The sequence below is a fragment of the Saccopteryx bilineata genome, chromosome 10, assembly GCF_036850765.1.
Source record: "Saccopteryx bilineata isolate mSacBil1 chromosome 10, mSacBil1_pri_phased_curated, whole genome shotgun sequence".
Taxonomy (NCBI): domain Eukaryota; kingdom Metazoa; phylum Chordata; class Mammalia; order Chiroptera; family Emballonuridae; genus Saccopteryx; species Saccopteryx bilineata.
Window position 1 is genome coordinate 11,895,846 of NC_089499.1, and position 25,115 is coordinate 11,920,960.

Consider the following 25,115-nt stretch of genomic DNA (forward strand, 5'->3'; position numbering starts at 1 on the left):
TCGGAGTTTGGACCGACGTCAAGAGGACCCACCCTATCGACACATGACTCCCACCCACGGACAGAGCAATCAGTCAGAGTCGGTTGATGACATTCCACAAAACCCTGAAAACCTGTCCCAGGTGGGAGGACTAGGGTACAGGGAGCCCACGGGAATGCGCCACTTTGGCGGCCACCCTTCACAGAGGCAGATGGCTCTTCAGTTCTCCAAGGCTGCTAGGATTTTCCTTTCTGCCCACTGGCTCAAAGGAAGGCACATGCAGTTCGGATGAATAATTCTATAGACCTAATTGTATTCATCAAATCAAGGTTTGGTTCAACTGGGGGGTGGGGAGTCAGTCAGTAGTGGGTTATATCAAATAATAACATATATGGAGTAGAGAGGTCACATAGATGTGACAGCGAGCTCACAGTAAAGTGAAGGGACAGTCGGAGACCCCAGGAACTGGTCGTGCCCTGGACAGAGTGGAAGGGTCTTTGGTGCAGAACTGTGCAGGAGGCTCCCCGGCAAATAGCAGCCTGAACTAACTACCTGCTCCGGCTCAGAGCCCGAGGACTGAGCCCGGACAGCCAGCTCTCCCTCCCGAGGACTGAGCCCGGACAGCCAGCTCTCCCTCCCGAGGACTGAGCCCAGACAGCCAGCTCTCCCTCCCAAGGACTGAGCCCGGACAGCCAGCTCTCCCTCCCGAGGACTGAGCCCGGACAGCCAGCTCTCCCACGAGGGCTGGACGCAGGGGGGGCTCCAGCTCAGAGCCCGAGGACTGAGCCCGGACAGCCAGCTCTCCCACGAGGGCTGGACGCAGGGGGGGTTCCGGCTCAGAGCCCGAGGACTGAGCCCAGACAGCCAGCTCTCCCATGAGGGCTGGACGCAGGGGGGGCTCCAGCTCAGAGCCCGAGGACTGAGCCCGGACAGCCAGCTCTCCCACGGGGGCTGGACGCAGGGGGGGCTCCAACTCAGAGCCCGAGGACTGAGCCCGGACAGCCAGCTCTCCCACGAGGGCTAGACGCAGGGGGGGTTCCGGCTCAGAGCCCGAGGACTGAGCCCGGACAGCCAGCTCTCCCACGAGGGCTGGACGCAGGGGGGGCTCTGGCTCAGAGTCCGAGGACTGAGCCCGGACAGCCAGCTCTCCCACGAGGGCTGGACGCAGGGGGGGTTCCAGCTCAGAGTCCGAGGACTGAGCCCAGACAGCCAGCTCTCCCACGAGGGCTGGACGCAGGGGGGGTTCCAGCTCAGAGTCCGAGGACTGAGCCCGGACAGCCAGCTCTCCCACGAGGGCTGGACGCAGGGGGGGCTCCAGCGAACAGAGAGGAAGGACCGACCACATGCTCTTACGTAAAAGACTCAAGTGGCCCCATTCAATGAAAATGTATAATACGTTATATGTGTGTACATATAGATATATATAGGTTAGTAATTATATTCACAGCAAGTAAGGTTTTAAAACTAGTTGAAGAAGGACAGATGAAGACTCCATTGTAGGTAAATGTCCAGGCCACTCTGTTTCACATACTGTCTTATAGACGAAGTTTTGGTATTGGCTACATTCTGAGACTTGTTTTTGTTTTTGTTTGTTTGTTTGTTTTTACAGGGACAGAGAGTCAGAGAGAGGGATTGATAGGGACAGACAGACAGGAACGGAGAGAGATGAGAAGCATCAATCATCAGTTTTTCATTGCGACAGTTTAGTTCATTGATTGCTTTCTCATGTGTGCCTTGACCGCGGACCTTCAGCAGAGCGAGTGACCCCTTGCTTGAGCCAGCGACCTTGGGTCCAAGCTGGTGAGCTTTTTTTTTTTTTTTCCCCTTAAGCCAGATGAGCCCGCGCTCAAGCTGGCTACCTCGGGGTCTCGAACCTGGGTCCTTCGGCATCCCAGTCCGACGCTCTATCCACTGCACCACCACCTGGTCAGGCTTGTTTTCTTTTAATAGGTGAATTTATTCCAGTTGGGTTTATTGTTAAACTTATCTTTGGTCTTAATTTTATTGTCTCACGTTATATTTTCTTTCTAAATGTCTTCCTATATTAAATGTAAGGTTTAATGCGCACACACCGTAAAACCTTTAACAGGACAAAGAAGGGTGCTACAATAGTAAGGAATAAAATCCACAGGAACTTTTTGTGCCAAATACCAGAGCTCAGAGCATGATAGACAGGACAAAATGCATGACAGGGAGGAATAAACAGCCACAACACAGTAGTGCTGAGAGATTGATACACATCTTTCTCATTGCTTGACAGACCAAGTGGATAAAAATAACAGAGAGCAGGGGTTGACAAACTTGGGCCTGTGGACTGACGGCGTGAGGTCTGCCTATTTTTTGCAAATAAAGTTTTATTGAATACAACCATGCAAACAGTTTGTTTACACATTGTCTATGGCTACTTTTGCACCTCAGTGGTAGAGTTGAGGAGTTACAACAGAAACCCTACAGCCCATACGCCTAATTATCTTCTGTCTGGCTCTTAATGGAATAAAGTTTGTTTACTTCTGTATAGAAGACATGAAAACTTTCAAGATTGATCTGATAGATATTTATCTATCTCTGTACCCTGAAAATAGAGACTGCACCTTCTTTTCACATTTTTTAAATAAGTTAACCATGCATTATGATAAAAGAATATTAGTAAATTCCACTAAGTAGGAATTCTTTGACCATAAAACAGTTAAGCTAGAAGGAAAATTACAATCAAAGGTGCGCTGTCAGCAGATTTTGTGAGAACAAAGAATAAGACATTGTGACTGTCAGTCTGGGTCCCAGAAGAAGACAGAGACCACCCAGTGGTTTAAACAGGAGAATTTTAATGTCAAGAACTATTAAGCTATGACTGGAGAGTAACTGTAAGGTTTTAAAAGAACCCTACAGGATAGGACCCGAGGACGGACAGATTTGACAGGGGGACCCACCCCCCAAGGCCGCAGGCCAGACCCCACTGGAGAAGGCCTGACTGCAGCCCACAGGGCTGTGGACAGGTTTGCTGGGTTGCTCAGGTCGCCATCCCTGGAAAAGCAGGAAGCAACCCTTCAGCGCACAGGTGGATCCTAACCAGTGGGCAGGTGCCCGGAGGGAAGCAGGGTGCCATTGTTGGCAAGAGGTCGGGGGCACCCAGGGTTTGTGAGGAGAGGACCACAAAGGGCACACCTGTGCAGGAGGCAGGCAGCCGTGGGAGGGTGGTGGCGCTTAGGGTGCCAGTGCTCACGGGAAGCCTGGAGTGCACTGTATCCATTGGGGAGGGTGGCACACTGATCACAGGCCAGGCTGGGGTGAAGGCTGCTGAGGGCCACACATCCCGGGCCCACAGTGAGGTCAGATCTGCACCAAACGCCATCACACCCACACCTCTGACGACATCGCGGCTGCCAGAAACCAGGACAGCCCCGTCTCCCTGCGATGTGTGATCTGACAGCTCTCCCCAGCGGGACTCTGCACTCATGTGACCGACAACTTGGTCACATTTAGGTTCTGATATATTGGCCGGATGCCTGCCGCACATGTGTGAGCGGGTTGTGAACCTACACGTTTATCACCAGAGTCATTAGGTTTAAAAATGGCTGCAACAACAGCTTTGCAATATATCTTCTCGGGAAAAGATTAACACATTTACGGATGTGACTAAAGTGAGGGGGGAAAGTAATACGGCTATTGAGGACCTAAACCAGAGCACATACAGGCCGAAGATAAATTTTACAGCGGTTGTTAGAAATGTAATAGGTTACAGAGCGGGCTGGGGGTGGGTGGGTGGGGGGGGGGTTGGAATCTCATTCCCGCAGGGAGAAAGAAAGACTTTCCGTTTTCCTTTGACTGGGATAATTTTGGAAGTGTTTTGCCCTCAGGCAGGTGAATGCACTTGCTAGCTTTTGAGGTTCTTTCCAGAAACGAAAATAAACAGACTTATCCCTAGGAGATGAAACCCGTCAACCGATAACTGATGACCTGTGTTTGTACTGTGCACTGTAGAGGGATCAGGGTGACATGTAGGTATGAGAGAGTGATTCTTAGTCTGTTCTGAGTGTGAACTGCTCCGAGAATCTGATGATTCCTGACCCTCTTCCCAGAAAAATGCCGAAAATCGTTTCTGTGTAAAGTTCTGCCCACAATTCATAATTTTAGAGGGATCTCTGAACCTCAGTTGGGAACTGTGGTGTAAGATACTGCAAATGAGAGATGTTACAGAATTGACCGTGTCTTCTGAAGAAAAGATTGAGCAACGTAATTGGCCCAAATATTACATTTCTTTTTTTTAAAATAATTTTATTTATTTTTTACAGAGACAGAGAGTCAGAGAGAGGGATAGACAGGGACAGACAGATGGGAACTAAGAGATGAGAAGCATCAATCATTAGTTTTTCATTGCGTGTTGCAACACCTTAGTTGTTCATTGATTGCTTTCTCATATGTGCTTTGACCGCGGGCCTTCAGCAGACTGAGTAACCTGTTGCTGGAGCCAGCAACCTTGGGTTCAAGCTGGTGGGCTTTTTGCTCAAACCAGATGAGCCCGCGCTCAAGCTGGCTACCTCAGGGTCTCGAACCTGGGTTCTCTGCATTCCAGTCTGATGCTCTATCCACTGCGCCACCGCCTGGTCAGGCAATATTACATTTCTTCAGAGGAGAAAACAGGGAAGCCAGGCTGTCTCCTAGATAAGTTTTGTAACAGTTCCTGGAAGGAAATTATGCTACACTCTCCTGCTCCCTCAATTAACAAAGGTATTTTCAAATTTGTGGATATATATATTTTTAAATTTTTTATTTATTATATATGAGAGACCCCAGTATTTAGCCTGGTTTATATGTTGCATGTCACCCATGCCTTTCGTGACCATTGCAAAGATGTCCCTGTGCAGAGTGGTTCGGACCACTCTGGTGGTCCTCACCGAGCATCAGAATGTGAACTCATCCTGGGCAAAATGTCCGGGAGACTGAGCTGCCTTATGTCTCAGAGATTGCTGTGCCAATTTACAAATAAATTGGGGGCCACACAGCATATGAGAAAACAATTTTTATTTTCTCATTTCCTCCTCTGAAGAAATAACCAAGCGAATTTTTCTCTTTATGTAGTAATGGGCATGGACTTGGCTGTTCTTTCCCTGGTCTGTTGCCCTCACGGTCAGTGGCGTGAAATGTAGGTAATGCTTTATGCTGGTTATGGTCTCTGGCCACAGAGCCCGGTACTAAGTCATCCATTTGCATGTTAAACCCAGGAGACTGGGCGCCTTGTTAGTTCTGCGCTAAGCGGCTCTAGGGAGTCAGTCACACCCCATTTAATAGGGACACTGCTCGTTCTGATCAGCCGCTGCCCATCTGTGTACTGGACATTCCCACTGGATGGACCGTCAACACCCCAGGTTGAACAGGGTTCGAACAAACTGCTCAACTCCTTGAAACTGTTCTCCTCTCTTGGGGTTTGTCCGTGGGGGACACTCACCGCCCCCCAGCTGCCCACACCAAGAGTGCAGGCGGCATCTTGGCCTCTTCCCCTTCGCCGTCCTGCCCTGTCCCATCTCGTCACCCACACTCATCAGGCCCGTTTTCTCCTCCCTCCCACGGTCCCCATCCTCTCGGGCGTGTGGGGCTGTAGACTACCACCTGGCATTTCTGCCTGGCGTGGCCTCTCCAGTGTCGTCTTCTGGGTGGCGGCACAGTGTTCTTTCTAGAACGCAGTACTCATCACTATTGACTTAAAGCCCTCTGATGGTGCCTGCTACTCTGGGACAATTCCAACTTTGTAATGGGTGGGTGTATAAAACAAAACCACGTGTGATCCGACACTTGATCGTGACTCTAGCGTTGTCTCTTGATTCTCCTTGTCCTGCCCTGTCTTCCACTCCCCCAGGTTTTTTAGTCCTTTAAATGGGCCATAGTCACCCCTGCCCCCACCTAGAGGCTGCTCTTTCTCCCCCACGTGGCTGACTCTTCCTTAGCTCTCAGGTCTTGGCTCAGATGTCATTCCTTCCAGGAAGTCCTCTTGCTCCCACCAAGACCGGGTTAGATCTTCCTGCACCCCGCTCTGCCAGCATCCTTGGCCGCCTCCATCCTTACACTCATTACCCCATAGTCCCAAAGTAGCTTGCTCACGTCTGCCTCTCGCACTAGACTGTCGCCCTGGGGAGGCAGGAGCCCTCGTGGCGAGCTTCACTTTGGGGCCTGGTTCAGAGAAGGGATTCCGTTAATATCTGCATAGGGAAGGAGGCACATTGCTAACAGATATAGTCTGTTTTCTACCCGTCCTCGCTGTGGTTGAGAATGGGCTGAGTCTGCTGAGACACAGATGCGGGTACCGGTTTACCCGGAGCCTCTGCCTGCACCCGCACCGTCCCGCCCCTCCCAGGCCAGCCCCTCCCAGGCGGTGATGGAGGGCATGGTGCACCTGCTGCTTGCTTTAAAACGGCACCGTCTGGATTTCTTTCTAGAGGTGAGTTCTTCTTGGCAGGAGTTGCCCTGGCCTCATTGGGCATCCTGTATTCCTCAAACAACCCTCACCCTGCCTTTGATTGACAATAAGAAAAGGAAGGATGCAGGAGGGCAGGTAGCGTTGCCCAGGGCCTTCTGCGTCTCTGGGACATTGTTCCGCTTGTAGTAACTGCAGTATATGAAACCCCGCCCTGGGATCCCAGCAGCAGTGATGAACGTGGAGGCCGCTAAGCAATCAGAACAGAAGTCACAGCCCCGTCACAGTTTCTGACGGCAGAGTGCCGGGACTCCGACGTTCGGTGTTTGGATTTGGAAAGACCCAGAGATGCAGGTCCGTTTTCTCCTATTCCTTCTCACACCTTTGTCTTCAAGTGGTCATAACGCCGTGATATGTTCTTCAGTCGCCTTTTGTGTGGGCCAGCGCTGTTAGTTCTAAGGTAAACAGGTTGGCGTTCACGTTCGTGGAGGGACATGAGCTGTGGCAGAAAGCAGCTCTTCTGGAAGGTCATTCTCGCCCATCGGTGGCCCAGACGTCCACATTCTTAGAGCCCCCTTTGTGAGCCTCCTCTCAGCCAGCGGTGCTTTTAGCATGAAGGCCTTCCACCTGTCCCACAGCCAAGACCGGGGCGGCGAGCCAGGCCACGCGCAGAAAGAGGAAGGGGAGTTGGAGAAACACAGGGGGTGGAGCTGTGAGACGTGGGTCATGTCTAGTTAATAAAGCCTTTTAGGGGCACTATTCTTCGCTCCTAGTACACTGCCTTGAGTTAAAAATGGCAGGTAATTTTTTCCATCCTTAATGGTTGAGTCTTTTATGTGCATTAGTGAGGAAAGTGGGTCTTCATATTTGGACTCGTACAACTAGCTCTAAAGGTTAATCATCATCACGTTTCAGTTCACACATCTCATGTATGTAAGATATGGACGGGACAGTAATACTAATCCATGGTTCCTAGAGCTCCAGACCTCTTCAGTTTTGAGACACAGTGTCTGTAAGGAGGTGACACATAGAAGGAAGTGATACAAATATTGAGAAATAGCTAGCTAGCTCAAGAGAACAGTGGGCAAAGGACTTGTGCCGGGCAGTCCACAACAACGAAAATAAAAATGTAAATAACAAGTGTTCATTTCACCAACATATTTAAACTCACTAGCAATTAAAAAAAAAATCCTAGTTAGATGTATGGATGTGATGGTTGGTCAGTGGAGAAGGTTGATAGGAAAAAAAAATGGATTCGTTTGAAATGTGGTGTTGGAAGAGAGCTCTCTACAGACACCCCGACAGCCAGAAAGCCAAACAGGTGGGTCCTAGAGCAAATTAAGCCTGAAATATCGCTGGAGGCAAAAATGACAAAACTGAAGCTGTCCTACTTCGGACACATCGTGAGAAGGCAGGGTTTTTTGGAAAAGACAGTAATGCTGGGAAAAACAGAAGGCAGCAGGAAAGGAGGAAGACCAATTAGGAGATAGACTGACTCCATAAGAGAAGCTGTAGGTATGAGTCCCCAAGAGCCGAGCAGGGCTGTTCAGGACAGTACCTTGTGGACGTCAGTCATCACAGGGTCCCCAGGAGTCAGAGCTGACTCAACAGCATGCATCACACACACAGTAATAAAGGAAAATTAACTTGTAAAAGCAATACAGTCTCAAAAGTTAGAAGAGAATATAAATTGGTAAATAAAAATATTAATTGATATGTATCAAAAGCCTTCCAATTATGTGTATACTTGAATATAGTCATTCTCTTCCAAAAATTTATGCATAGGAAAGAAGAGAAGTACTGAACTGTGTAAACCAGGGGTTGGAGACTTTTTGGCTGAGAGAGCCATGAACGCCACATATTTTAAAATGTAATTCTGTGAGAGCCATACAACGACCCGTGTATGTTACACATTATCCAATAAAAATTTGGTGTTGTCCCGGAGGACAGCTGTGATTGGCTCCAGCCACCCGCAACCATGAACATGAGCAGTAGGAAATGAATGGATTGTAATACATGAGAATGTTTTATATTTTTAACGTTATTATTATTTTTTATTAAAGATTTGTCTGCGAGCCAGATGCAGCCATCCAAAGAGCCACATCTGGCTCGCGAGCCCGAGGTTCCCGACCCCTGGTGTAAACATATTCTCGCAGCATTCTTCTTAACATCAAATACCTATATATTGTTCAGTTGAAGATTAGTGAAATGCCATTCTTAGGCTAGAAGTCTTTGATGCTCTTAAATATGTTTCCCAAGCATATATAACATTGTGGGAAAATGTAACAAGGTTAAACAAAATACCAGAATATGTATTTATTATAGTATGATGTTCATGTAAAATGTATTATTGATAACAGCCATTTTAACAGGTGTTAGGTGGTTTCTCATTGTGCTTTTAATTTCCCTTTTCCTCATTATAGCTAGTGATGCTGAGCATCTTTTCATAGTTCCGTCTGTCTGTGTTCTTTGGAGAAGTGTTTGTTTCGGTCCTCTGCCCATTTTTAAGTGGATGGGTTTTATTGCTGACTTGCTGCTCTTCGGAGGACAAATGTGCAGTGAGACGCTGGCCTGTTAACTCTGTGCGGGGAAAGAATGTGTGATTTCTATTCTCTCTACCATAGGTGTAGTTCTGGCAACAACCCTGTTAGTCACTCCTGAAACTTGCACCGTGCCTCCTGCCCATTGATTTTAACCCTTTTGTAGATTGGCCACGTTCTGTGTCTCAACTCCAAGCTTTCTGTTTCACAGAGAGCCAGCTCCTGGGTTTTGACCAGGAAACCAAGACATCATTTCTTGTCAACTGGGTCATCCGACTCAGCTGCACTTAGTGTCATTTTATATATAGATAGAATGTGCATCATGGAAGGGTTTGAGGGAAGACTGCTATCAGACTTGTGTTAGACTCTGTGAGTGGAGATAGAGCTATGAGGAGGAACAGAATAAGGAGACCAGAGTGCACAGGGCAGAAAGTTACCAAGGTAGAGAATTCCCGAGAATGACAGAGGGCTTCCTTCAGAATTCAGCAGAGTATGGGTGAGGAAACAAGCCAAGGTCAGGGACAGAACAGCCAACGAGGATTAGAGAACAGTGCCAGCTACTCACACAAGGCCAAGAAGAGTTCTTTTCCCCACCAGACAGGAGAATATTCTTACTCCGTGGAGCAATGGAAAGGGTACCCAGGAAGGTCTTGCCTCGGGAGTGGGGAATAATTAGTCCTAGGCTGGGCGCTGGTCCAGACCCACCTAACTAATCATAAAAACAAGATCCCAAAGGAGTGAACTATTTCCAAGTAACCCGACCACCTCCCAGAAAAAATACTTCACAGCTGTTCTTAGGAATACAAAAATATTAAGCTCTCAGCAAGGTGAAATTCATGTCTCGCATCTCTCGAAACTAAAATAAAATAACCACTTAAACTAAAATAATAGCTATGTACAGTGTGTCCGTAAAGTCATGGTGCACTTTTGACCGGTCACAGGAAAGCAACAAAAGACGATAGAAATGTGAAATCACCAAATAAAAGGAAAACGTTCCCAGTTTTATACCTATTCAGTGCAGTTCGATGTGGGCTCACGCACAGATTTTTTAGGGCTCCTTAGGTAGCTATCTTGTATAGCCTCTACAGACTCGTCACTAACTGATGGCCTACCAGAACAGGGTTTCTCCACCAAACTGCCAGTTTCCTTCAGCTGCTTATCCCACCGAGTCATGTTATTCCTATGTGGTGGCGCTTTGTTATAAACGCGCCGATATTCACGTTGCACTTTGGTCACGGATACAAATTTAGCGAGCCACAGAACACACTGAACTTTCCTCTGTACCATCCACATCTCAACTGGCATGGCCGTGGGCTGCTCCGCTGTATACATGGTGTTACGTCGTCATCTGCGCATGCGCACATGCTGCCACATCATCCTACAGAAACTGGGAGGGTTTTCCTTTTATTTGGTGCAGATTTCACATTTCTATCGTCTTTTGTTGCTTTGCTGTAACCGGTCAAAAGTGCACCATGACTTTACGGACACAGTGTATAGTGTGAGGCTTATGAAAGCACATGTATGTGAAATGCTTGCCAACCATGGCAGAAAGCTGGGAGGTCAGGAGTGGAAGGCTACTACTCCAAGGCTTCTGTACTAATGTGAAGCGCTATAATATCACCTGAGGGCAGGTTGTGTTGAGTTACTGATGATACTGTTAAACTCTAAAGCAGACACCGAATAAAATGTAACAAGCAGCCATAACTAATTAATCAACTAATTAATTCTAGGAAATGAATGGAATAATAAAAATAATTCATTGAAAAGGAGACAGAGAAGATAACAAAAACTTCTGGAACAAATAGACAGCAAACAGCTAGAAGACAGTAACAGTTTCAATAATCACCTAAAATGTAAAGGGTCTAAATACCCCCATTAAAAGGCAGAAGTTGTCATATTAGGCAAAAAAGCAAGATCCAACTCTATACTGCCTACGAGAAACGTTAAATATGAAGACACAAAGAGGTTAAAAGAAAAAGCATGAAGGAAGACAGGCCAGGCTAACACACTAGTCAAAAGAAAGCTGGAGTGACTCTGTTAATATTAGACAAAGATTTTAGGTAAAAGAATATTTCCAGGGATAAGGAAAGGCATATTTTAACAATAAGGTGATCAACTAATCAAGTAAACATAATAATACCCGAACAAATTACATGAAACCGAAGTGTTAGACGTACAAGAATGTTATGGATTTCAATAGTCCTCCTCTGATAATTGATGGAACAAGTTGAAAGAAAACCACCAAGGGAATGATGGACTTCAACGCTTTCATGCAGTTGGACCTGATGGGTATTCATAGGACTAAAGAAGAAAATAATCTTCCAGGCACGCACAGAACATTTTACCCAGGTAGACCATATTCCGAGCCATATAACAAGTCTCAATTTAAAAATGATTCATGTTGTATAAAGTATATTCTCCTACCACAGTGGAATTAAATTTGAAATCAGTAAAAAATATTTAAAAAAATCCCAAAGTATTTGGAACTAAACAATACATTTTTAAATATTCATGGATCAAATTAAAAACAAGAATTACATGAGAAAGTCTTCTTGAACTGAATGAGAATAAAAACACTGCATACCAGGATTTTTGGATGCCTGTGAAGCAGTACTTCGGGGGAAGGGGATTTATAGCCATAATTCCTATGTTAGAAAAGAAGAATGGTCTCACATCAGTGAGCTCAGCGTCTGCCTTAAGAGATTGGAACTAGAAGAGCAAACTACTGTGAAGTTACTGTAATCAAGGAGTGAGGTATTAATGAAAAGGTACCTTTGAAGGTCTTGGATGTGTCCATGATCTTGATTGCTGTGCACTGACATATGTGCAGTCTTTTTCTTGGGCATGCCAGGTATGCTTCAAGACAACTTAAAAATGTATCATTTTGCTGTTGCTGTATTATTTTCCTTTCTTCCTGAGGCAGTTCACGTGGGAGTCATTGTGTTTGGTGGTTCACTTTCTCCACTTCAGGCTTTCTTTCTATCCAGAGGGAGTCTAGTTACTTTGTTTCTCTCCTGGGTCCCCCAGTCCAGAAACATCGATGAAGCCCACTTTTCCGTCTCATGGTGATGCTGGGTTTGTCAGAAACCCAGACACTGAGCCGACAAGGGATTTGGCCCTGGTTCTGTGGCTGTTTTCAAAATAGAGGAGCTCCGTTTATTGGCTGGAGCTACAGCGCTGGAACGGCTTCTTCAGCCTCCTTTCTGTGCACAGGGAATCCCTATCCCCATTTCACACTCCGTGCCTGGCTTTTGCCCTTGCCCATGTCTGGTGTTGGCCAAAGTTACAGTGGTTCCTGCTGCTGACTGCTTTTGTGCATTTGGTCCATTTCTGGTTCACAGATATATTAGTCTTTATTTTATTTTATTTTATTTATTTTTTATTTCAGTGAAAGACAGGGAGGCAGAGATACACTCCCACATGTGCCCTGACTGGGATCCACCTGGCAAACCCACAAGGGGGTGATATTCTGTCCATCTGGGGCATTGCCCTGTTGCTCAGCAACTGAGATCTTCTTAGTGCCTGAGTCAGAGGCCATGGAGTCATTCTCAGTACCTGGCACCAACTCCCTTCAGTTGAGCCATGGTTACAGGAGGAGAAAGAGAGAGGAGAGAGAGAAGTGAGAGAGGGAGAGTTGGAAAAGCAGATGGGTGTTTCTCCTGTGTGCCCTGATGGGGAATCGAACCCGGGACAAACGCACACCAGGCCGATGCTCTACCACTAAACCAACCGGCCAGGCCCTAGTCTCTATCTTTACATTTTTCTCTTAGTTATTATGGAGGTGGCGGTACAAATTTTGAAGTCTCACATACTGTCTTTACTGGAAGTCACATGTCTGTTCAGTTCCCAGCTTTACCCCTGGCACTTTTCAAAGCGCCTGCCCACCAGAAGTGCTCAATTAATAGTTGTGGGATGCATGAATAAGACAGTGAGTGCTGACATCTAGAATATTGTAAATCTAGTATATACAAAACTAAATTAAAATATGAGCTGATTTACGTCATTCTCTACATATAATTATATAAAGTATACAAAAAGAAGTGAGGGTGGAATGATTTATACAAAGGGCTTAACTGGGTATTTCTCAAAACTTTTATATTTAAAAATAAGTGGCTTCCCGTGCTGTCTCCCCTACTCTTTTCGTTATTGTTCCAACAGACATGACTTTCAGAATATGTGGTAATTTTTATCTTGAAAAAAAGTAGACAGATGAACAATGATCTTACTCTTCACTCTCCTCAAGATGGGGAACTTTGGATGCCAGCCTCAGAGGGCCTGTCACCCGGCATCGGTGGGGACTGAGGGGTCCTCCTGCTCTGCCCAGAGTGTAGTATGCAAGGCACGGAGGTGAAGCCCACTGACAGCTCTTCTCCTTCTTAACTCGTCTGGCGCGCTCTCCATCAGATGGAGAGAAGTGTTTGGAACATAATTTAGCTTTATATAATGTATACACCATATCAGTTTTTTTGTGCACAGTGATTTTTTCCCCCCCTAAACTTGGGGTTTGAAATCCCGGACTCAAATCGGAGAGGTAATGCCAAGCTTCTTGGATGATTCAGAAGCACGCGTCCCTCCACTCCCCGCCAGCGGCCGGCGCAGTGGGAAGGCTTCATCAGTGTTCCCCAGCTCTGCAACTTGAAGTTTCTCACAAGAACGGCTGTTAACAGAATGCACTCGTTAATTCTGCCAGTAAAGGTCAACACACTGTTCTGTTGAGTGGAAACTAAGAACAATTTGGTTGGATTTCCTGTGGCAATAAATTGGCTCTGTCATGCTGTCATAAACTATATTTTGGTCCTCCTAAGTACGCAGGTAGATCTGACTCAACAGAATATACAACTTGATGTTGAACTTGACAAGGTCGCTCTTCTGCTTTCAGACTCAGAGAGCTCCGCGTCTCAGCACCTGTGCTACGTCCATGAAGCGATAAGGATCGCCGTTTCATTAAGGAAGAAGTGGATGCGGGGCTTTTTTGGGATCTATATTACTTGTTACAATTGCCAGTCATAATTCCTTTTCTGTAAATTGAATTTTTGGGTTGACACTGGGTAACATAATTGCATAGGTTCAAGATGCCTGATTCTACAACCTATTTTGTACACTGTGTTATGTTCACCCCATTCCAAGTCAAGTCTTTATCCATCACCCATTATCCCCTCTCGTGTCCCTCAGCTGCAGAGGACACGTCAGGAGCAGCGTCCCCTGAGTCTGACCTTGACTTGCAGTCAAAGAGCCTGGCTGCCTGATGCCCCTTCCCAAGTGGGCCGTTTGGGGCAGTGGCCCCTGCCATGTCCTCACCCGATGACCCAGTGCAGTTGGTGGGCACAGTACATAAAGGCATTTTTCATCCAGTTCATTTGAAAGACTTACCGGGAGTTAAAAGGACTGTTTCCTGCCCACAAGCCAGTGGTTGGACTAGGGGAGATCGGTGCTGGCCTCTTCAAACGCTGTCCTTTGAAAATCCACTGGACATAATGAAAAATCAGTTTGAAATGGTAACTTTTTAAAAAGTTATCAACCAAAAATTTTTTTTTTTTTTTGTATTTTTCTGAAGCTGGAAACGGGGAGAGACAGACGGACTCCCGCATGCGCCCGACCGGGATCCACCCGGCACGCCCACCAGGGGCGACACTCTGCGCACCCGGAGGCAATGCTCTGCCCCTCCGGGGCGTCGCTCTGCGCGGTGACCAGAGCCACTCTAGCGCCTGGGGCAGAGGCCAAGGAGCCATCCCCAGCGCCCGGGCCATCCTTGCTCCAATGGAGCCTTGGCTGTGGGAGGGGAAGAGAGAGACAGAGAGGAAGGAGGGGGGGGGGGTTGAGAAGCAAATAGGTGCTTCTCCTATGTGCCCTGGCTGGGAATCAAACCTGGGTCCCCTGCACGCCAGGCCGACGCTCTACCGCTGAGCAAACTGGCCAGGGCCAACCAAAAATATTCTTAAGGAATATGGGTTGTATGCAGTTCTGTTTTTCTACTTTGAAAGTATCACTTGGGCCAAAAAGTAATTGTACTCATATTTAGTGCAGCGTTACAGTTTATTCTCACATAGAATTTTACTTAGCCATTTTTGACTTATCCTGGGTCATGCCAACATGATCTGGTGAAATAAGTTAAGAAACATCCATTTGATTGATTTGACCTCATTAGCATACTTCTTAGACATTGGTGGATCATTATGTTGGATTGGAAGCATGTGTGTGTGTATTCTCATAGGTATTTTTATTTTCACTTTGATTGGATTCCCTAGGGTCATTAGTAGTTAGGTTTCCATAGTTTCTGGCTTTGGGATTAAGCCGTCTCCAGGAACAATAGTGTGACATCACTAAAGATTTGGCATGTGGAATTCATTTCCTGGGATCACTCTACCATCGGGGACGTGCCTGTTGGCTGGACGCTTTCAGATGCAGCAGAGAGACCGTCCACTTTCAGAGAGAAGGAAATTCAAGTGTAAATTGTTTGGTTAAGCTCTTCCTATCTATTTGTTAGTGTGAACTGAGTGGTAAAATTTTAAACGCATAACTTTTTTTTTTGTAATTAGGATTTAGTTCATAATTAAAGATACACTTTAGGCAAGAATAGGAAACTCACATTTCATGTAAATGACACCTCAAAGCTGTTTGGAATGTGGAGACCAAGATAATTACAAAATCCGTCATGCAGAAACCCTGCAAATCCAGAGAATTCAATGTTTAACCCAGCGATCGTTTCCTCTTAATTTATCATTGGAGGAAAATAAATTCCCTATTTAAGAACTAAAATCCATTTTCATATAGATTATTGTTTAAAAATCAGTTCAAACAGAAACACATAGACCGTGAACCCTGAGTAAATATAAAACACTGAAATATAAGACAACAATAAAATAAAGTAATAATATATTTTCATGCTTGAATTTTATGTACATAATTTTAAAAGGTAAAAATGAAAAATTAGCTGGCTATCCTGATATATAGGCAGACTAGGTCCCTTCTGAGCTTTTAATGTTTCTGCATGATTTGCAGTACTTGACATTTTTTCTCCAAATATTTTGCACGTTTGACAAAGAGATTCTATGTGATAGTCTTTTTTTAAATTCTAAAAATTATATATACACATTAAAAGTAATTAATTCTTCAGAAGGGTTAAAAAATAAAAAGTAAACACTTTCCTTCTAGTCTAGATTCACAGGAAAAAAAAAGTATGCTTTTATAATTATATGTATGGATATGCACATAAATATATGTGTGAATAAATGAATGTATTCCCCTTTTTTATACAATGTGATCATAATATGCATATAAATCTAAGTTGGTTTCCCCCCTTTCTCATTGTATTTGAGCAAAATTTTTATATCAGCACATATGAATACAATGTTTTTGATGAGTGTAGCACTGTAGGCATATACCGTAACCAAGTTAGTTAATTCCGGTCAGCGGAGTGTTTCTGACAAAGAGAGCTATACTGAAAATCTTTGTTATTTATACTTTATACAATCACAGGATAAATTCCTAGAAATATATAGAATTGTTCGGGGTGATGCCTAGTTTGGGGTCTCAGTTTAACTAGTCCTTGTGTCCTTAGGCTCCGCTAGGACTCCAACCCCTGGCTCCCCTGGCTCTGGGTTTGGACGGCCACTGTGCCCCCAGCTTACAAACGGCTGATTGTGGAGCTTCTCAGCCTCCTTTCTCTTGTGAGCCAGTCGTTCCTAGCAAATCTAAGCTGGCTCTGTTTCTTTGAAGAATCCTGTTTAATATGCTAGATAAAGAAAGGGGGGTACTGGCTGGGTGGCTCAGCTGGTTAGAGCATCATCTGGATGTTCCAAGGTTGCTGGTTCAAGAAAGGGGGGTAAATTTGTAGTTTTGGTATACATTGCCAAGTTGCCTTCCCGAGAAGGTAGAGCCCCAGCCCTCATTCTCACTGCAAGAGAAGCCTGCTTCCCTGGCGTGTTGCTTATAGTTCTATGAAGTTGTGACATTTTTGCCATTCTGATACGTGAAAGGTATCTTGGATGTTTTGTATTTATTTTATTGTGAGTGAACTTCAGCATCTTTTTCATTGCTTTAGTGTAATCTGCCTATTTTTTCCTGTTTACTTTGCCTTTTCTCTTGATTTTAAGGGCTCTTTGTATGTTAAGAAGTGTATCATTTTTTCATAAGACTTTAAACTTTCTTTTCCTTTTTTTTTCTTAAGTGAAAAGCAGAGAGGCAGAGAGACAGACACCTGCATGCACCCCAACTGGAATCCACCCAGCAAGGCCACCTACTTGGGGGTGCTCTACCCAATTGGGGCCCCTGCTTTGTTGCTCAAGCTATTTTAGAGCCTGAGGTGAGGCCATGGAGCCGTCCTCAGCACCTGGGGCTGACTTTGTTTGAACCATTGGAGCCATGGCTGAGGGAAGAAAAGAGAGAAAGAGATTGTGTGTGGGGGTTGGGGGAAGGGAGAAGCAGATGTTTGCTTCTCCTGTGTGCCCTGGCTGGGAATTAAACCTGGGGCTTCCACATGCTGGGCTGACTCTCTACTGCTGAGCCAACCGGCCAGGGCCACTTTTTATATTTTTTTAATTTATGCTTTAGCTATAAAGGTAGTTTTCATTTAGTGGTCAAATTTAGTGTTTTCCTTCATGACTTCTGAGTTTTATGCATGTTTTAAAAGGTCTTCCTGGGCCCTGGCCGGTTGGCTCAGCGGTGGAGCGTTGACCTGGCGTGCGGGGGACCTGGGTTCGATTCCCGGCCAGGGCACATAGGAGAGGCGCCCATTTGCTTCTCCACCCCCCCCCTTCCTCTCTGTCTCTCTCTTCCTCTCCCGCAGCCAAGGCTCCATGGGAGCAGAGATGGCCCGGGCGCTGGGGATGGCTCCTTGGCCTCTGCCCCAGGTGCTAGAGTGGCTCTGGTCGCGGCAGAGCGACGCCCCGGAGGGGTAGAGCATCGCCCCCTAGTGGGCAGAGCGTCGCCCCTGGTGGGTGTGCCGGTTGGATCCCGGTCCAGCGCATGCGGGAGTCTGTCTGACTGTCTCTCCCCGTTTCCAGCTTCAGAAAAATACAAAAAAAAAAAAAAAAAAAAAAGGTCTTCCTGTTCCAGGATTATCAATATAGTTACCCATCTTTTTCTTCTGCTTTTTTAGATATTTGGTTTATTCAGGATTATTGTGTTTTAAGGAGCAAGATTGCCAACTTTGTGTTCATAGATTTGTAAAAGATTTTAAACATCAAGTACTATTAAGTACTCAGCCTCGCAAAACCTTTTATTTTGCCCTGGCCGGGTAGCTAGAGCAATGTCCCAATATACTAAGGTTGTGGGTTCAATCCCTGGGTAGGGCACATAACAAGAATCAGCAAATGTATGCATTAGTAAGTGGAACAACAAATAAATGTGTCTCTCTCTCTCCTACTGCTCTCTCTCCCTGCCTCTCTTGCTAAAAATCAATTTAAAAATTAAAACATTTTATTTCGTCGGCTCTATCCTTTGCCATGTAATTATTAGATAAGACAGAGTAACACCTGCATATCTTATGAAAATTCAGTTTCTTTGAATACAGTGGGCTATATTTATTCTTGACACTATATATAATCTTTAAATAATTGGGTGTGGTTTCCTAGGAGATAATAGCAAAGAATACCCTATGAAAATATAGTCTCTTTGACTTGATTTGATGTCTTCTGAATAAAACTAAACAGAAGGGAATGAAACTATAGTAAATGGAGGTGAGTAGTGGTCTCTACATAGGAGAGCTGTGCTGGTATATGTCCTAAGGCAGTGGTCCCCAACCTTTTTTGGGCCACGGACCAGTTTAATGTCAGAAAATATTTTCATGGACCAGCCTTTAGGGTGGGATGGATAAATGTATCACGTGACCAAGACAAGCATCAAGAGTGAGCCTTAGATGGATGTAACAAAGGGAATCTGGTCATTTTTTAAAAATAAAACATCGTTCAGACTTAAATATAAATAAAACAAAAATAATGTTTAAGTTATTTATTCTTTCTCTGCAGACCGGTACCAAATGGCCCATAGACCGGTACCGGTCTGCGGCCCAGGGGTTGGGGACCACTGTCCTAAGGTTTACACAGCAGAGCCTCGCTTCTCCCTCATGCCAGCCTCCAGGGACAGCAGCATTTTAAGGCTGTTTTTCCCTGTGGAAGGACAGCTTTTCTCACGGGTTCATCAGAGAGCAACAGTCAGTCTTAAGAACGTGTTGTTTCTCTCCGGGTGTTGAAACCCATTTAAAGCTGAGGTGTTGAGACGTAGCAAGCAACTAGCGTACCTATATATGCATTATTTTCTCTCTCCTTCAGGATCATTCTGATTGCATTTTATTTTCTCAGTGCTGCTTTTTAATATCTCAGCCTCGCCAAATTTATGCCAGATTTTTAAGCGGTGGGTGTTAAATGCAGCCGTAGCCCTACATGCCTTCTCCAGGCACTGTCCTTGGTGCCAGACTTGCATTGGACTCGTGTCAGAAGGGGGAGTAGCCAATCGCAAGGAGCTAGCATTCACAGGGTCACAGCAACGACAAGAGGAATGATGATACCTTTAAAAAGTGAAAACTAAATAGTGGTATTCAATTATTGATTGGACATTTCACGTGAGGCTGTTTGGAAAGACACCGTGGCCTTTTCCTGATTCGGTGGGGTCATCTCTGAACACCTGTTCATTTAACAGTGGTTGAGTTGGCTTCATTGGTCACTGGGTGGCGACTGTGGGTGAGTTAGTAAGTCTCCATTTCTATGTCCAAAAAAAGAAAAACAATTTAACAGGGTTGTTGGGAGAACTGAGGGGGCAATGCGTGAAGACCTCTCCGCACCGCACTTGGCACATTGCCGCCCCCCCCCTGCTTTCTCAAGTGCTTGCTTCTCCCTCTCTGTTGTGTCGGTACTGATGGCGGCATTATCTGTGTTGCTCAGTGGTACAGCATTGTGTGGTAAGAAAACCATTATTGGTTACAGTCTCGAAATACAATTCCCAGTTGTCTGTAGCAGTGCGGTATATTTAAGATGAACTCTAGACTCCCTGAGTTTGCTTTGTTTTACCCACCCCACCCCCCCGCGCCCAAAAGCCCTTTCTCCCCCATGTAAACTCAGAAAGCACACCTGTGCATCATTTTTTTTTTTTTTTGTATTTTTCTGAAGCTGGAAACGGGGAGAGACAGTCAGACAGACTCCCACATGCGCCCGACCAGGATCCACCCGGCACGCCCACCAGGGGCAACGCTCTGCCCACCAGGGGGTGATGCTCTGCTCCTCCAGGGTGTCGCTCTGCCGCGACCAGAGCCACTCTAGCGCCTGGGGCAGAGGCCAAGGAGCCATCCCCAGCGCCCGGGCCATCTTTGCTCCAATGGAGCCTTGACTGCGGGAGGGGAAGAAAGAGACAGAGAGGAAGCAGGTGGGGGATGGAGAAGCAAATGGGTGCTTCTCCTATGTGCCCTGGCCGGGAATCGAACCCGGGTTCCCCGCATGCCAGGCCGCCGCTCTACCGCTGAGCCAACCGGCCAGGGCCCTGTGTGTCATTTTTGAAGCACAAAAATAATGTGTATATTTAGCAGTGTGGACACACCTACCCATACTGGGATCCAGTGAAGTTAGCAGTTTTGATAATGATGTTTGGCTTTTTTGTTTTGTTTAATGCCTGCAAGATGATCCCATCTACGGCTCCCTGAGGCCCTTCCCATACAGTGTGCTCTAGAATCATATCACCGATCTAATAAACATCTATCTCATTGTAATAAACTCACTTTGTGAATCGCCTCATTAATGTGCTGAAATAATGTGCCCCGGGGGTGTTTCCAGCGATTTCATCGCAGCTCTGAAATTGATTGCCCTAACAGCTCTGTCGGTGGGAAAACTGCCACTCGGGTCCCCGCAGTGGGGTCCTCTGCAGTGCCTTGCAGATCGCAAAGGTTTACAAGGCCACGCTCTCAGGAAAGGTGGTTTGGAGCAACGGGGTCTCCACAGAATAAAACTCTAGACAGACAATCTCATTTTAATTTTAATTCTGGATCAGTCTCTTGTATGTTTGAACCGTTAGTCTATAAAAGCCAAGGCTGCCTTACAGAATTTACACCAAATGTACTCTAGATAATAAAGACATAACTGTGTTGAATCAATTTTAGACAGAATTTTCTTCTTCCAGTTGTAGAAATTGCCTGATCTGATAAGGTTTTTACTGTTGTGAAATGGGTTTAAAATTTTAGTAGCCTTGCAATTTTAAGTATCCATTCCTTTAGTGGAAATAACCATTTTTAGAGATCAATGTATTATCTTACTCTTTTTCCTTTGGGGTACATTCTCTACCTCCCACCTGTATTATTTAGCTATGAGCTCTTCAGAAAGGGATTATTTTAGTATGGAGAGGACTTCGTGTATTTTTTCAAAATCCCGGATTCAGTACATAGTAATTTAAAAGTTCTAAACTATATAACTGGGCAGTACGATTTTGAACCTTACGTCCAAAGAGTAACATTTCCAAGTTTCTTTGTTAATTATTTGTCATAAGGAACCACGGCAGTCTGGTGTTGGGCTGTGACAGGCCGCCATCAGCCTGCGCATTCTCTAGCCGCTGCTGTCGCTGGTTGTAGCAATCCTGCGTTTGACTTAGGTCCCTACGTGAGGGTCATTGCAGACGGTGCCCGGGAAATGTCCCCTTTAAAAAAGTTTAGGGGTAGGAAAGGCAGATTTGTTTCCTATATTTGAATTACGAAAGCTGCCATAAGCACGTGATAAGAATTCAAACCGTTTACAAGCGATTAAAGTAGAACTGACATCTGCCCCACGCCTTCCCGTGGGCGCTCCCCGAGTGGAATCGCGGTTCCTTCTGACGTGTCCTGCGTGCTGTTCACTTCGCTTATAATCACATGCATGTGTGCTGTTGATTTGCTTTTTCTTGTTTTTCCTTTCATTTCTAAAAATAGGACCATATTATGGACATCTTTCCAAGACAGTACTTCTACATTGATTTGATTGTTTTTAATAGCTGCATAGTATTTGATGGTTCCAGTGTACTGTTTATTCAGTTCAGATGTTTCCTGATGGGTGGCTGTACAGATTGTTTCCATTTACTTGCTATTATAAGCATGATACAGTGGACATCTTTGGTTTTAGCTACTTCTGCATTTCTGTCTGTCAGAGAAGTTCCCACAGGTGAGATGGCTACATTAAAAGGTGCTTTCAAAATTGTAATAAATACTAATTACCATATAACTTCTCAAAAGATGTTAGCAGTTTGTATTAAAATGAAAGGTATATAAAGGTACGTGTTTTTCTACATCTTCACTGCATTTTCTGAGTAAAAAAAATATTTTTTGTGTCCATTTGACAGGAAAAGATGGTATTTCACTGTTTAAATTTGGATTCTGTGGTTGGAGCATTAGGCAAGGGAGGAGGAGATACAGTCAGTCAAGTGTGACATATGTGTAACAGTAAGGCATTAACTTTGGAAATAGAAGGGGAAGCTTTTATAGAAACTCATAAACGACCAAAACTGGTATCAGAGTAGATAAAAATATCAAAGTTCAGAAGTTAAAGTTTGATCACCCAATAATGTAAGTTCCTCAACCATTTTATTTAAATTAGCGTACCCTGGTCTAATTTGTTCTCACCACAAGCAGGTGGAAAAGGGGGATATGCCAATCAACATAAGTCTTATATTTATGTATACCGTGAGGAAATTCAAAGATCACAAGTATCAATACCAGAGAAAACATTGTTAGGTAAGATAACCAATCAGAATTATTTATGGTTTTTTTTTTTTAATTTATTTTTTTTTCCTGTATTTTTCTGAAGCCGGAAATGGGGAGAGACAGACAGACTCCCACATGCGCCCGACCGGGATACACCCGGCACGCCCACCAGGGGGCGACACTCTGCCCACCAGGGGGCGATGCTCTGCCCCTCCGGGGCGTCGCTCTGTTGCGACCAGAGCCACTCTAGCACCTGGGGCAGAGGCCAAGGAGCCATCCCCAGCGCCCGGGCCATCTTTGCTCCAATGGAACCTCGCTGCGGGAGGGGAAGAGAGAGACAGAGAGGAAGGAGAGGGGGAGGGGTGGAGAAGCAGATGGGCGCTTCTCCTGTGTGCCCTGGCCGGGAATCGAACCCGGGACTTCTGCACGCCAGGCCGACGCTCTACCACTGAGCCAACCAGCCAGGGCCGAATTATTTATGTTTTGAAAGTTAAAACATTGATTACACAGAACACGGTCACCCTGCCTGTCTCCTGGATGTCTTACAAGACCACTTTATTAGAAACGACACTTTCAAGGACAATTTTATGATGAAGAGTGGATTTTCTGCCGCTGCAGGGAAGGAAGGAACATCTTTCTCTCTTTCGCTCTGCTCAGGTTTCTTTCACAGCCGGTTAAAAGGGCTGCCAGTTTGAAGGGTAAACACGAGAATTCCGTTAGTGGCTATCAAAAGACAAAAACACTTGTAACATGAAAGAAGATATCAGACCACTGGATTGTCATCCTGGGATATTTTGCATCTACAAGATCTATCATTAGAATAGTGCAGGACTAAGCGGTTTTCCATGTGAGTTCTACATTTTCAAAGACTGGACTTCTCTTACGCTATTGAGATATTTCAGAGGATAGAAAGAGGTGGAAATCTCCCTGGTTCATTTTTCTAAAGCTGGAGTAAGCCTAATGCCATAACCTACGTTAAAATAACACAGAGCAATTGAAGGTCATTTTCACTTATGAATATAGGTAAGAATGCCTGACCAGGCGGTGGCGCAGTGGATAGAGCGTCGGACTGGGATGCGGAGGACCCAGGTTCGAGACCCCGAGGTCACCAACTTGAGCATAGGCTCATCTGGTTTGAGCAAAAGCTCACCAGCTTGGACCCAAGGTCGCTGGCTCGAGCAAGGGGTTACTTGACCTGCTGAAGGCCTGCGATCAAGGCACATATGAGAAAGCAATCAATGAACAACTAAGGTGTAGCAACAAAAAAACAGATGATTGATGCTTCTCATCTCTCTCCGTTCCTGTCTGTCTGTCCCTATCTATCCCTCTCTCCGACTCTCTCTGTCTCTGTAAAAAACAAACAAACATATATATATATATATATGTAAGAAGTTTTCAAAAAGTGAATCCAATCTAGTAATATATTAAAGGACCAGTGTAACCAAATAGGGTTTGATCCAGGAATTCAAGAATAGTACAAGCACGAGAAAAGTATAATTTAATATTTTCAGAAATTGAAGGAGACAAAAATCATGATTATAATAATCAATGCTAAAATGGTCAACTGGCCATTCTTAATTTTTTTAAAACTTCATTTAAGAGAGAGTGAATCTTCCAAACATGTTGAAAGTTATTTCCTAGAAGTTACTAGCAAACATTTAAAATGAACACTGAAAGCATTTTCATTAAAATTGAGACAAGAAGAATCCCGTCTGCTACCACTAATAGCGAAGCACGCTGGGGGGGGGGGGGGGCATCAAGAAAAACAACTATTAAGTCTAAAAATGATTATTGCTTGTGATTTGATAAAAATTTTTATACCTATATAAAAGAGATTAAAACAAATCTTGTTGAAACTAAAAAACAATAGATTTTTTTTTATACTGGCATTAATCTGATAGAAATTGGGGGAAATACATTCATAGAAGTTACTTATATTACCCCATTAAAAAAAAGGCTAATAATAAATGTAAGAGAAAATTGCAAGTCATGATGGAAATAGTGGAACGTTTTGCAAGACGTAAAGTCTGGTCTACGGCCATACTACCCTGAACACGCCCGATCTCGTCTGATCTCGGAAGCTAAGCAGGGTCAGGCCTGGTTAGTACCTGGATGGGAGACGTAAAGTCTGAGCATTTAGAGACCTGCCAGGAGCATGCGGGTGTTAACACTTAAAAATACAATTAATACCCAGATTAAAAGTCATTTTTATCATAATTCCATTTACACCTTTTTAGTTTATGAAAAGGCTGCTGCAGAGTCAGTGTGAGATTTGGCAAGAGACGGGCAGCAACATGTGATGAGGCCACAGCTTCAACACAACACCCGGCGTCTTCACAGTCCGCGTTAACATATGTCTGTCCCCGATGCTTCCTGCCTCGTTGCCCCCTCCACAGAATGGTTCAGACCTCCGTCTGTATTGACTGGTGACGGTTGTGCAGCTGCGCTGCGTTTCTCCACCCTTTAGTCGCTGCGCAGGAAGATGTGAAGTTCATTAGGAAAGTCAGGCCAGTGCAGGAAGCCCGCAAGTCAAGGCCGATTC

The 25,115-nt window shown here is 45.2% G+C and overlaps 1 protein-coding gene across 2 annotated transcripts in view; it reads left to right on the plus strand.

Annotated features, from left to right (window-relative positions):
• The window catches only part of ULK4 (unc-51 like kinase 4), a 400,554-nt gene that overhangs the window by 258,732 nt on the left and 116,707 nt on the right, over nt 1–25,115 (plus strand). The gene's annotated exons all lie outside the window — the stretch shown is intronic.